This window comes from Dendrobates tinctorius, unplaced genomic scaffold (genome assembly GCF_039654945.1).
Source record: "Dendrobates tinctorius isolate UK_male_01 unplaced genomic scaffold, ASM3965494v1 ptg000164l, whole genome shotgun sequence".
In the NCBI taxonomy this organism is placed as follows: domain Eukaryota; kingdom Metazoa; phylum Chordata; class Amphibia; order Anura; family Dendrobatidae; genus Dendrobates; species Dendrobates tinctorius.
This window is the reverse complement of record NW_027361831.1, coordinates 3,785-18,536: the sequence shown is the minus strand read 5'-3', so window position 1 is coordinate 18,536 and position 14,752 is coordinate 3,785. Positions and strand designations below refer to the sequence as shown.

Sequence of the window (14,752 nt, the reverse complement as noted above, 5' to 3'; positions counted from 1 at the left end):
CCTTTATATAGATGGCCAACAAATTAAACACTTCTAATATACAAGCACATAGTACTCAGAATACAACAGGTCATCAAACACAGAAATCAGCACTTAAGGGGTTAAGGAAGTCTCTGAAAGAGGAGGCGATCATCCTAGATTCCATACCGCTCCCTCAGTGCAGCCTGGAGCAATTTCCCTGACAGAGGGGCACGCATTCCTCCCAGAAACGCCTTGGGTTCCTTTTTGTCCCCTTTGGGACGCCGTACTGTGTGACGTCACACTCTTTTCACTGCCACTGTCCATTTCAGATTGAGGCCCCCAGGTCGGAGGCGAGATTGCATTCTGCAGGTCAGTTCTTTAGTGAGCGTGTCGGGGGAGTGGCAGTGTTTGTGAGCTGCAGCGCTGATTGGTTCATCACGCCCACTAAAGAACTGGCCTGCAGAGTGCAAACTAGTAATGGGAAGTTCGGCTCTTTTTGGTGATCTGGCTCATTCGGCTCCGCTCACCATAAAGAGCCGGCTCTTTAAACGGCTCTTTTTTCAAATAGAAATCCGTTTTCCACAGTCCTCGTTCTAGGTCTTTGCCTGTACAGTGAGGCCTCAGGGTACGTGCACACGCTGCGGATTAATCCGCACGGATTTTGCAAAAACCGCAGATAATCCGCAGGTCCAAAGACCTGCGGATTATCTGCGGTTTTGCCTGCGGTTTGGTCCTGCGGATTCACTATCTCCACAATGGTGAAGACAGGAACCCGCAGCGGTTTCCGCAGAAAGAATTGACATGCAATTCTTTCTGCGGATTCAAAACCGCAGCAAATCTGCGCGGATTTTTCCGCAGCGTCGGAACAGCGGTTTTTATTTCCCATTCATTAGAATGGTACTGTACACCGCAGCTAAAACTGCTGCGGGTCCGCAGCGGCCAAAACCGCTGCGGAAACGCAGAGGAATCCGCAGCGTGTGCACGTACCCTCATTGTCCACCTGTGTGACGCAGTGTAGACTGTTAGGCTGTGTTTACACACAGCGGTTTTTTAGCGGTTTTTACCACGGTTTTCACTATAAAACCGCTATAAAACCGCTAAAAATAAGCTTCACAGTCATTTCTATGCATTTTGCACTTTTTGTGCACATTGATGGGTTTTTTACCGCGAAAAAAACGCATCGCGGTAAAAAACGCAGCATGCACATTAATTTTGCGGATTTTTCCTCGGTTTAGGCTTCTTCCATGCGGTTTGAAACCGCCACGGAAAAATAGGTGCGTTTTCTGGGAAGGGATTCAGGTTTTTGAGCAGAAATTTTCTGCAACGTGTGCACTTAGCCTTATTCAGCATTGCTGTTTCCTCAGATTTTCAGCTCTTGTGATCAGGCCCCGACTCCTCGCTCTGGTCTCTCCTGTACAGTGAGGCCTCATTATACCCCTGTATAAGGATCTAGTGACGCAGTGTAGACTGTTATTCAGCATTGCTGTTTCCTCAGATTGTCAGTTCTTGTGATCAGGCCACGGCTCCTCGCTCTGGTCTCTCCTGTACAGTGAGGCCTCAATATACCCCTGTATAAGGATCTAGTGACGCAGTGTAGACTGTTATTCAGCATTTCTGTTTCCTCAGATTGTCAGCTCTTGTGATCAGGCCCCGACTCCTCGCTCTGGTCTCTCCTGTACAGTGAGGCCTCATTATACCCCTGTATAAGGATCTAGTGACGCAGTGTAGACTGTTATTCAGCATTGCTGTTTCCTCAGATTGTCAGTTCTTGTGATCAGGCCCCGGCTCCTCGCTCTGGTCTCTCCTGTAAAGTGAGGCCTCATTATACCCCTGTATAAGGATCTAGTGACGCAGTGTAGACTGTTATTCAGCATTTCTGTTTCCTCAGATTGTCAGCTCTTGTGATCAGGCCCCGACTCCTCGCTCTGGTCTCTCCTGTACAGTGAGGCCTCATTATACCCCTGTATAAGGATCTAGTGACGCAGTGTAGACTGTTATTCAGCATTGCTGTTTCCTCAGATTGTCAGTTCTTGTGATCAGGCCACGGCTCCTCGCTCTGGTCTCTCCTGTACAGTGAGGCCTCAATATACCCCTGTATAAGGATCTAGTGACGCAGTGTAGACTGTTATTCAGCATTTCTGTTTCCTCAGATTGTCAGCTCTTGTGATCAGGCCCCGACTCCTCGCTCTGGTCTCTCCTGTACAGTGAGGCCTCATTATACCCCTGTATAAGGATCTAGTGACGCAGTGTAGACTGTTATTCAGCATTGCTGTTTCCTCAGATTGTCAGTTCTTGTGATCAGGCCCCGGCTCCTCGCTCTGGTCTCTCCTGTACAGTGAGGCCTCAATATACCCCTGTATAAGGATCTAGTGACGCAGTGTAGACTGTTATTCAGCATTGCTGTTTCCTCAGATTGTCAGCTCTTGTGATCAGGCCCCGGCTCCTCGCTCTGGTCTCTCCTGTAAAGTGAGGCCTCATTATACCCCTGTATAAGGATCTAGTGATACAGTGTAGACTGTTATTCAGCATTGCTGTTTCCTCAGATTGTCAGCTCTTCTGATCAGGCCCCTGCTCCTCGCTCCGGTCTCTCCTGTACAGTGAGGCCTCATTATACCCCTGTATAAGGATCTAGTGACGCAGTGTAGACTGTTATTCAGCATTGCTGCTTCCTCAGACTGTGAGCTCTTGTGATCAGGCCCCTGCTCCTCGCTCCGGTCTCTCCTGTACAGTGAGGCCTCATTATACCCCTGTATAAGGATCTAGTGATACAGTGTAGACTGTTATTCAGCATTGCTGCTTCCTCAGATTGTGAGCTCTTGTGATCAGGCCCCTGCTCCTCGCTCTGGTCTCTCCTGTACAGTGAGGCCTCATTATACCCCTGCATAAGGATCTAGTAACGCAGTGTAGACTATTATTCAGCATTGCTGCTTCCTCAGATTGTCAGCTCTTGTGATCAGGCCCCTGCTCCTCGCTCCAGTCTCTCCTGTACAGTGAGGCCTCATTATACCCCTGTATAAGGATCTAGTGACGCAGTGTAGACTGTTATTCAGCATTGCTGCTTCCTCAGATTGTGAGCTCTTGTGATCAGGCCCCTGCTCCTCGCTCTGGTCTCTCCTGTACAGTGAGGCCTCATTATACCCCTGTATAAGGATCTAGTGACGCAGTGTAGACTGTTATTCAGCATTGCTGCTTCCTCAGACTGTGAGCTCTTGTGATCAGGCCCCTGCTCCTCGCTCCGGTCTCTCCTGTACAGTGAGGCCTCATTATACTCCTGTATAAGGATCTAGTGACGCAGTGTAGACTGTTATTCAGCATTGCTGCTTCCTCAGATTGTCAGCTCTTGTGATCAGGCCCCTGCTCCTCGCTCCAGTCTCTCCTGTACAGTGAGGCCTCATTATACCCCTGTATAAGGATCTAGTGACGCAGTGTAGACTGTTATTCAGCATTGCTGTTTCCTCAGACTGTGAGCTCTTGTGATCAGGCCCCTGCTCCTCGCTCCAGTCTCTCCTGTACAGTGAGGTCTCATTATACCCCTGTATAAGGATCTAGTGACGCAGTGTAGACTGTTATTCAGCATTGCTGCTTCCTCAGATTGTCAGCTCTTGTGATCAGGCCCCTGCTCCTCGCTCCGGTCTCTCCTGTACAGTGAGGCCTCATTATACCCCTGTATAAGGATCTAGTGACACAGTGTAGACAGTTATTCAGCATTGCCGTTTCCTCAGATTGTCAGCTCTTCTGATCAGGCCCCTGCTCCTCGCTCCGGTCTCTCCTGTACAGTGAAGCCTCATTATACCCCTGTATAAGGATCTAGTGACGCAGTGTAGACTGTTATTCAGCATTGCTGCTTCCTCAGATTGTCAGCTCTTGTGATCAGGCCCTTGCTCCTCGCTCCGGTCTCTCCTGTACATTGAGGCCTCATTATACCCCTGTATAAGGATCTAGTGACACAGTGTAGACTGTTATTCAGCATTGCTGTTTCCTCAGATTGTCAGCTCTTGTGATCAGGCCCCTGCTCCTCTCTCCGGTCTCTCCTGTACAGTGAGGCCTCATTATACCCCTGTATAAGGATCTAGTGACGCAGTGTAGACTGTTATTCAGCATTGCTGTTTCCTCAGATTGTCAGCTCTTGTGATCAGGCCTCTGCTCCTCACTCTGGTCTCTCCTGTACAGTGAGGCCTCATTATACCCCTGTATAAGGATGTAGTGACGCAGTGTAGACTGTTATTCAGCATTGCTGCTTCCTCAGATTGTCAGCTCTTGTGATCAGGCCCCGGCTCCTCTCTCCGGTCTCTCGTGTACAGTGAGGCCTCATTATACCCCTGTATAAGGATCTAGTGACGCAGTGTAGACTGTTATTCAGCATTGCTGTTTCCTCAGACTGTGAGCTCTTGTGATCAGGCCCCTGCTCCTCGCTCCGGTCTCTCCTGTACAGTGAGGCCTCATTATACCCCTGTATAAGGATCTAGTGACGCAGTGTAGACTGTTATTCAGCATTGCTGCTTCCTCAGATTGTCAGCTCTTCTGATCAGGCCCCTGCTCCTCGCTCCGGTCTCTCCTGTACAGTGAAGCCTCATTATACTCCTGTATAAGGATCTAGTGATGCAGTGTAGACTGTTATTCAGCATTGCCGTTTCCTCAGATTGTGAGCTCTTATGATCAGGCCCTTGCTCCTCGCTCCGGTCTCTCCTGTACAGTGAGGCCTCATTATACCCCTGTATAAGGATCTAGTGACACAGTGTAGACTGTTATTCAGCATTGCTGTTTCCTCAGATTGTCAGCTCTTGTGATCAGGCCCCTGCTCCTCGCTCCGGTCTCTCCTGTACAGTGAGGCCTCATTATACCCCTGTATAAGGATCTAGTGACGCAGTGTAGACTGTTATTCAGCATTGCTGTTTCCTCAGATTGTCAGCTCTTGTGATCAGGCCTCTGCTCCTCACTCTGGTCTCTCCTGTACAGTGAGGCCTCATTATACCCCTGTATAAGGATGTAGTGACGCAGTGTAGACTGTTATTCAGCATTGCTGCTTCCTCAGATTGTCAGCTCTTGTGATCAGGCCCCGGCTCCTCTCTCCGGTCTCTCGTGTACAGTGAGGCCTCATTATACCCCTGTATAAAGATCTAGTGACGCAGTGTAGACTGTTATTCAGCATTGCTGCTTCCTCAGATTGTCAGCTCTTGTGATCAGGCCTCTGCTCCTCGCTCCGGTCTCTCCTGTACAGTGAGGCCTCATTATACCCCTGTTAGGGTCGGCGGAACGCACCAGATATAAATAATAGGAGGTGCGTTCGCCGCCCGGGGTCCACCGTGCGGTAGGTGACAAGACCGCTGCTGAGTAATGGCGGATGCACCGAAAGGTGAGGTACTGCGCTCGGGTTAACGTCACCCGAACGCTAAGTACGGCTCTGTTCACACACAGAGTCGCTAAAACAACAGAGTTGTATGAGGACGCTGGCCCTGTTTACTTCATAGGATACCCAGCGAATGACGCTGCAACCGCAGACGCCAAGAACGCTGCAACCGCAGCGCGGCAATAACTATCGCTGCTGAGCGACGGCGCCGGAACGACCGAGAACCGTCGGACGCTAGTGTGTCGTGCAGGAGGCACAGTGGCGTGTAGCTGGCCACAACCTGGAGCTGACTACCCAACAATCTGTCACCATTCGTAATAACCGAGGGAAGGGGTTTCAAATGAGTCAGTCACGAGTCCATGCATCCATCACCATACACACACAGCATAATATGCTACACTAGCGCATGGCCGAGCCGCCATGCGGGCTTTTTATAGCCATGCGCTTCCGGGACCTTCCAGTACTATAGGAAGGACCAATCAGATCCGACATAGGATCTGCACATGTGACCCCTGCTCTCCACTGAGAGGACAAGTTGTGGGCATGCCTAGTAGCACGGCATGAGGATTTGGCCTCGGGAGCAGTTCCCTGCAAAGCAGGTTGCGTCACCATTGCTGCACCAGAGGTGGCAGCAACATCCAGGCTCACAGAACGAGTCAGAGGGAGATGCCTGGCCAGCCGAGATTGCTGAGCAGGAGTCTGAGCGGTTGGAGAGGAATGGGAGACCGCAGGATGTCTGGCTCTGGATTTCCGCTGTGCAGTGCCAGGAATCCGACACCTAACATTATCCCCCCTCCTAGGGCCCCGTCCCATCTGAGCCTCACTGCGCTCAAAAGCCGTGATCAGGAGCGGTGCGTGAATGTTTTCCACCGGCTCCCAGGTCGGAGCCTCGGGACCATGACCCTTCCAGTCCACCAAATAAAAATGTTTGCCACGGACAAACTTGCGCCCCACGATGGTATTAACCTCAAACTCGTCAGACGATAAGTCTGATGACCCAGCAGATGGCTCGGAAAACCGGGCCATGTGAACTGGTTTGAGGAGGGGACACATGGAACACATCCGAGATGGCCAAATGTGGGGGAAGAGCCAGACGGTAGACCACCGAGCTAAGTCGCTCAAGGACCTTGAATGGGCCAATGTATCGTGGCGCTAACTTGGGCGACTCAACCCGCAGTTTAATGTTTCGGGTAGAGAGCCATACCATGTCGCCAGGGGAGAAGCTTGGAGCAGGACGCCGGTGTGCGTCAGCGGAGATCCTCATTCTCTCCTTGGAAGCTCGGATAGCATCCTGGGTGCGATCCCAAATGTCACGTGCCTCCACCGCCCAGTCTGCCACCCTGGAGTCGGTGGAAGACACGGGCATAGGCACAGGAACGCGCGGATGCTGACCGTAATTTAGGAGGAATGGGGTTTGACCGGTAGAGTCGGCCACAGCATTGTTCAACGCCAACTCTGCCCACGGCAGCAAGGATGCCCAGTCGTCCTGACTGGCTGAGACAAAATGTCGAAGATATGTTATCAAGGTCTGGTTGGCTCTCTCTACCAACCCATTCGTCTTGGGATGATAGGCCGAGGAGAGATTCAGCTCAATGCTGAGTAGAGAACAGAGCTCTCTCCAAAACCGGGAAGCAAACTGAGGACCTCGGTCACTGACAATCTTGTCCGGCATGCCGTGCAGGCGGAAAACGTGCTTGATGAACAAGACTGCCAGGCCCCGCGCTGATGGTAACCGGGAGAGAGGTACCAGGTGCACCATCTTAGAGAAATGGTCGGTGACAACCCAAATGACCGTGCTGCCGCTGGACTTGGGTAGCCCCACCACAAAGTCTATACCGACCATCTCCCAGGGCCTGTCTGCTATCGGCAGAGGGAAAAGAAGCCCAGCGGGCCGCTGCCGAGAGGACCTATTCCGGGCGCAAGAGACGCATGCCTCAATATAGTCCTTGACATCACGGGCCATATGTGGCCACCAGTACGTCCTCGCCAAAAGGTCGGAGGTCCGTTTTGTCTCAAAATGTCCACCCACTCTGGATGAGTGAGCCCAAGAGAGGACCTCCGGTCGCAGACGGGCAGGGACAAATGTCTTGCCCGGAGGCACAGACTCAAGGGCAACCGGAGCCACAGTCCTCAGGCTTTCGGATGGGACGATCAGCCGAGGCTCCTCCTCCTCTTCCTCCGATGACACCACGGAGCGGGAGAGAGCATCGGCCCGGACGTTCTTCTCCCCGGAGAGAAAGTGGAGGGTGAAATGGAACCGGGAAAAGAACAAGGACCATCTAGCCTGGCGAGAGTTTAGCCGCTGGGCTGTTTGTAAATACACCAAGTTTTTGTGGTCGGTGAACACCTGGAAAGGGTGACGAGCCCCCCCCAGGAGGTGTCTCCACTCCGAGAAGGCCAACTTCATCGCTAGCAACTCCCTGTCCCCGATGGCATAATTCCTCTCCGCCGGTGTGAAGGTCTTGGAGAAAAAGAAGCATGGATGCTTCCGACCTTGCGTGTCCTTCTGGAACAGGACTGCTCCAGCACCGACGGAAGAGGCATCCACTTCCAGAATGAAGGGCTTGTCTACATCGGGGCGATGTAGAATGGGAGCGCTAGCGAAATGGGACTTAATGGTGGAGAAGGCCTTGGAGACCGGTTCCGACCACAACTTGGGATTTGCACCCTTCTTGGTGAGGGCTACCAAGGGTGCTACCAAAGTCGAGAAGTGGGGGATGAATTGGCGATAATAATTTATGAACCCCATAAAGCGCTGCACCGCTTTGAGAGAATGAGGTTCCTGCCAATCCATCACCGCCTGTAGCTTGGCAGGATCCATGGCCAATCCCTGGGCCGAGATGATATAGCCCAGGAAAGGCAAGGACTCCTGCTCAAACACACACTTCTCCAACTTGGCATAGAGGGAGTTCGCCCGCAGGCGATCAAAAACTTTGCAAACTTCTCTCCGGTGGGAGTCAATATCTGGAGAGTAGATGAGGATATCATCCAGATAGACTACAACCGAGGTGGTAAGCATATCCCGGAAGATATCGTTCACAAAGTCCTGGAAGACGGCCGGGGCATTACAGAGCCCGAAGGGCATCACCAGGTATTCATAGTGCCCGTCCCTGGTGTTAAATTCCGTCTTCCATTCATCCCCATCACGGATGCGAATCAGGTTGTAAGCCCCCCGCAGATCAAGCTTGGAAAATACCCTCGCTCCTCGTAGCCTATCAAACAGTTCTGATATCAGGGGCAGTGGATATTTATTCTTAACGGTGATGGCGTTAAGACCCCTGTAATCAATGCAAGGACGTAGTGTTCACCACTCTTCTTCTGGACGAAGAAGAATCCCGCCCCCGCTGGTGACACTGACTTCCTAATGAATCCTCTTGCCAGATTCTCCCTGATGTACTGAGACATGACCTCAGTCTCCGGGAGAGATAGGGGATAGACTCGACCCCGGGGAGGCTCAGTACCAGGCAAGAGGTCAATAGGACAGTCATAGGGGAGATGCGGTGGAAGGGTCTCCGCCGCCTTTTTGGAGAACACGTCTGCATACTGCCGATAGTGTTTGGGGAGCGAGGAGAGATCAGCGGGAACCTCGGTGGAGGCAACCTGAACGCACTCCCTCAGACATCTACCCTCACATGACTTACTCCACCCAATAATCCTCCCTGAGGACCACTCTATATGGGGGGAGTGATACCGCAGCCAGGGAACCCCTAGAAGTACCTGGTCAATACCCTCGGGCATGACGAGGAGGGATATCGTCTCCTGATGAGACGGAGCCACAGAGAGTACCAAGGGGACTGTCTGGTGAGTTATCTGCGAGGGTAGAGTGGTGCCGTTTACCACTCTGACGGTGACTGGTGTAGACATCATAACCAGAGGTATAGTGTGCCGTTGGGCGAAGGCTGACGACATAAAATTGCCCTCCGCCCCGGAATCCACGCAAACCTCCACCGCCAGAGTGGAAGAATTAAACCCAAGAGTCCCCTTAAAGGACAGCTTGGAGGAAACCGTCGCTGGCTTTAGTGCGCCGCCTCCTACGGCCACTAGGCGCGAGCATTCTCCCTGCTGCTGTGGGCACCGGTTGGCAAGGTGACTGGCCTGCCTACAAATATGACAGCTCACAGGAGCTCGAGCGGACCGGAGTCTAGATCCCTCACGGGAAGCCCCCTGACGCTCGGACGCCCGATCGGGGGATTCCAGAGGTCTAGAAAAACAAGGTGCCAACCTAAACCTCTGCCTACACTGGTCCCGTTCCAACCTTCGCTCGATGAAGCGAAGATCGATTCGGGTGGAGACAGAGATAAGCTCCTCCAATGTAGCGGGAATCTCCCTGGTGGCCAGAGCGTCCCTCACATGGCCAGCCAAACGTCTCCAGAACGCCGGAATGAGGACCTTATCTGGCCACTCTAATTCTGAGGCCAGCGTCCGGAACTGGATGGCAAAGTGACTGACCATGGACGAGCCCTGTGACTGTGCCAGCAGCCGGAGCGCGGTGTCATGGGTGACTCGTGGTCCCAGGAAGACCTGTTTCAGAGTGTCTAACAACCGCGAAGCACCCTGCACCACATGATCACCACGCTCCCACAGCGATGTGGCCCACTCCAAAGCCCTGCCCGACAGAAGGGGAATAATAAATCCCACTTTGGCCCGCTCGGAGGGGAATCGGGCGGCCAGCAGCTCCAGCTGTATAGAGCACTGGCTTACGAAACCCCTACAAGCTGCACTATCACCCGAGAACTTTTCGGGCAGCGGGAGGTGGGACAAAGTCGGGGCAGGGATGGCAGTGGTCACACGGGAAACAGCCTCTGTGGCTGCCTGAACAGCGACTGCAGTAACATCCGCAGCTGAGGCTGAACGCTCAAGAGCCACCAACCTGCCCTGCAGCTGCCGGATGTGCTGCAGCAGTCGCTGTTCATCCGCCATTACTAGCCAGACCCTGGCGCTAGTGTAATGTTAGGGTCGGCGGAACGCACCAGATATAAATAATAGGAGGTGCGTTCGCCGCCCGGGGTCCACCGTGCGGTAGGTGACAAGACCGCTGCTGAGTAATGGCGGATGCACCGAAAGGTGAGGTACTGCGCTCGGGTTAACGTCACCCGAACGCTAAGTACGGCTCTGTTCACACACAGAGTCGCTAAAACAACAGAGTTGTATGAGGACGCTGGCCCTGTTTACTTCACAGGATACCCAGCGAATGACGCTGCAACCGCAGACGCCAAGAACGCTGCAACTGCAGCGCGGCAATAACTATCGCTGCTGAGCGACGGCGCCGGAACGACCGAGCACCGTCGGACGCTAGTGTGTCGTGCAGGAGGCACAGTGGCGTGTAGCTGGCCACAACCTGGAGCTGACTACCCAACAATCTGTCACCATTCGTAATAACCGAGGGAAGGGGTTTCAAATGAGTCAGTCACCAGTCCATGCATCCATCACCATACACACACACAGCATAATATGCTACACTAGCGCATGGCCGAGCCGCCATGCTGGCTTTTTATAGCCATGCGCTTCCGGGACCTTCCAGTACTATAGGAAGGACCAATCAGATCCAACATAGGACCTGCACATGTGACCCCTGCTCTCCACTGAGAGGACAAGTTGTGGGCATGCCTAGTAGCACGGCATGAGGACTTAGCCTCGGGAGCAGTTCCCTGCAAAGCAGGTTGTTGCGTCACCATTGCTGCACCAGAGGTGGCAGCAACATCCAGGCTCACAGAACGAGTCAGAGGGAGATGCCTGGCCAGCCGAGATTGCTGAGCAGGAGTCTGAGCGGTCAGAGAGGAATGGGAGACCGCAGGATGTCTGGATCTGGATTCCCGCTGTGCAGTGCCAGGAATCCGACGCCTAACAACCCCTGTATAAGGATCTAGTGACGCAGTGTAGACTGTTATTCAGCATTGCTGTTTCCTCAGATTGTCAGCTCTTGTGATCAGGCCTCTGCTCCTCGCTCTGGTCTCTCCTGTACAGTGAGGCCTCATTATACCCCTGTATAAGGATCTAGTGACGCAGTGTAGACTGTTATTCAGCATTGCTGCTTCCTCAGATTGTCAGCTCTTGTGATCAGGCCTCTGCTCCTCGCTCTGGTCTCTCCTGTACAGTGAGGCCTCATTATACCCCTGTATAAGGATCTAGTGACGCAGTGTAGACTGTTATTCAGCATTGCTGTCTCCTCAGATTGTCAGTTCTTGTGATCAGGCCCCGGCTCCTCAGTTGTAGCCTTACAATGTATTGTGGCATTTTTTGTTCATGTCCTTTGTGAATTAGTAAGTGCTGTGATATGTGTCGGTGCACATGATGCATCCTGATCCTGATGCAAACGCAGGTCCGTGCGTCCCTATGTTAAGTATAGGGATCTAATCTGGATCAGGTTGCATCAGGATTGCTACACATCACAACGCACCGTACCAAAACACTAGTGGGCTGTATCATACCATGCTGGTGGACTATATACCATGCTGGGGGGGCTATATACCATGCTGGGCAGTATTATACCATTCTGGGGGGGCTATATACCATGCTGGGCTGTATTATACCATGCTGGGGGGGCTATATACCATGCTGGACTGTATTATACCATGCTGGGGGGCTATATACCATGCTGGGCTGTATTATACCATTCTGGGGGGGCCATATACCATGGTGGGCTGTATTATACCATGGTGGGTTGTATACCATGTGTTGCTGGGCTATACACTATGCGGCTGTGTTATATACCATGGGGGTACATTTTACATTATATTCTATAAGGGGAGGCTGTGTTATATAATATGGGGCGCTACATTATGGGGAGGTGGGCTGTATTATATTCTATTTGGGGCTACATTATATTCTATAGGGGGGCTGTATTATATTTATTATATTCTATGGAGGGCCTACATTATACTATATAAGGGGCTGCATTATATCCTATGAGGGGGTTGCCATATATTCTATGGAGGGGCTGCATTATACTATATGGGGGGGACTGCATTATATTCTATGGGGGGTTACATTATATTCTATACAGATATTATATCCAGCCCTGCATAGACTCAATATTAGATAACAAATAACTTTGTTGCCCTATGAAGGGGGGGGCGAAAAATTTCTTGCACAGGGGCCCACTACAGTCTGTGTCTGCCCCTGCACTAGTGTGAACGCAGCCCCACTCATGCAGCCCCTAACCAGGAGCCCCCATACATGCTTCCAATACTTTTTATTATCATTACCACAGCATAGCACAGGGCACAAGCCCTTCTAGTGAGGCAGAAAAGATCACTGTATGGCAGAGCAGCATAGTCTATATTATGTCTGCAGACTGGTCCCATACAGCACATCCCTCGCTTCCGAGCATGCTCAGTGCCACAGAACGGATACCTGCACACGGAAGCACATGGATCCGTGTTGTCCTGGATCCATGCTCCATAGAGCTCCATGTTAATTCCCGACGTGTAGGTGCGGATCCGTGCGTCTCCCTGAGCCTGCGTGTTTTTCAGATGACACAAAACTGCAACAAGTTGCGTTTTTGTGCATCTGATAAAATATGCAGACACAGCGATCCGTGGGAAAGCGGTGACAACTGGATGCACAGTCCCATCCGTCACCACTGAAAGTCAATGGAGACGAAAATGGATCCGTGTGCAGCCAAAATATGCAAGTGTGAAACCAGCTTAACCCTATATAATGACTGGGGCTGGACCTGATCTCTCCACAGGTTTTACCTAAAATCACTTTATATTACTTCCCCTACCCTTAGGGCTCATACTCACTAGCGAGAGACTCGGACGATTCTTGTGTGAGTCTCACGCATGAAAATCTGGCACTGCCGCCGGCACTGGGACTGCAGCGTGCGGCTGCATAGAAGTACATGTATCCGCACACTCCGGGCCGAGTGCTGGCGGCAGTGCCGGGTTTTCATGCGTGAGACTTGCACGAGTGTAAGCCGTTAGCAGCAACAACTGCCGTCGTCTATCCTCCTCCCTGTAGTGTTGTCCTGAATCCTCCTGGTCCTGCGATCAACGGGATCGTTACATAGCGGCACTAACGCACCCTATGGCCGCAATGATACTAACACATCCAAAATCGGCCTGATGCGTTACTTCATGACGCACCCACAAATGCTGCAGACCGCGTTCCAGGGGGCGTCATGGAGTAACGCATCAGGCCGATTTTGGATGCATTAGTATCATTGCGGCCAATGGGTGCGTTAGTGCCGTTATGTAACGATCCCGTTGAACGCAGGGCCATTAATGCAATGTGAGCCTGGCCTAACACTATGAGAAGATGATATACCAGACAATGTGCGGAGTCTCTCCTCCTGCACATACCATATACTGTATGTATCCGCCATGGATGAGGGGCCAGGAAAGTGGAGCTTTATTTGGGACTAAGGGTGTGCGCACACACTGCGGATTTTGCTGAGGTGTACAGCACCATTATTCCCTATGGGAATACAAAACCGCAGTGCAGACGGTGCGGATTTTTCCGCGCAGTTTTTCTGCGGCTTTGAAACCGCAGAAAGAAATGACATGTCACTTCTTTCTGCGGATTCCGCTGCGGTTTACCATCTCCTCCATTGTGGAGATGAAAAACTGCAGGGCAAAACCGCAGAGCAATCCGCAGGTAAAACCGCAGGTCTTTTGACCTGCAGATTTACCTGTGGATTTTACAAAATTCGCGCAGCCAAATCCGCAGCGTGTGCACGTAGCCTGAAGGGAACACACCGGTCATTACAGATGATGATGACAAACAATGTGCTGCTCCTCTTACACACAGTCACACACTATATATGCCATGGAGGAACTGGCAGGATAGATTTGGGACTGAAGGGTTAACTCACCTGCATTTATTCACATCTCCTCCTCTCCTGACCGCTCCTACCCCCAGATGAGTCACAGTCTGGATTCACTGCTTCCAGGCGCCAGAAAAAAAAAAAACGGCTCGTTCACCCTGCAGAGCCGGCTCAATTCGGTCACAGCAGGGAGCCGGCTCTTTGCATCGGATCGTTCACGAACGACACATCACTAGTGCAAACTCGCACTCCGGAGTGTTCCGTAGCTCCGCACACTTGGCTTCTCTCCTCACAGCAGTGTGCCTTCCTCCAGCGCTAAGGACGCCGCTCTCATCCGTCAGCCTGTCCAGCCACATCGCTGCCAGCAGGACTTTCCGGTCACCTCAGCCCTGAGTGAGTCTCCTATTCCTAACAGTGTAATAAGGCTATGTGCCCACGGTGCGTGTTAAAACGCACACCAAAAACCGGACTCCTTCCCAGAAATCGCGCGATATTCAAGCACTTTCCAAGCGATTTGAAGCCTCGCTTGGAAAGTGATTGACAGGTTGGTCACACTCATCAAACATAGTGTTTGACAAGTGTGAGCAGGCTTTTACTACGGTATTCAGGCCCCCTATGCAGCATCAGTAGTAAAAGATAGAATGTGAAAAATGATAAAAAAATCGGGGTATATTTAC

The 14,752-nt window shown here is 51.9% G+C and overlaps 1 protein-coding gene across 1 annotated transcript in view; it reads right to left on the bottom strand.

The window, feature by feature from the left end:
• LOC141053009 (uncharacterized) overlaps positions 1–14,327 on the bottom strand; it is a 117,572-nt gene extending 103,245 nt beyond the window's left edge. The window contains exon 1 of the mRNA XM_073550335.1: positions 14,124–14,327. The gene's annotated coding sequence lies outside the window, so the exon portion shown is untranslated. The remainder of the gene's footprint in view (positions 1–14,123) is intronic.
• Between the last annotated feature and the right edge of the window lie 425 nt (positions 14,328–14,752).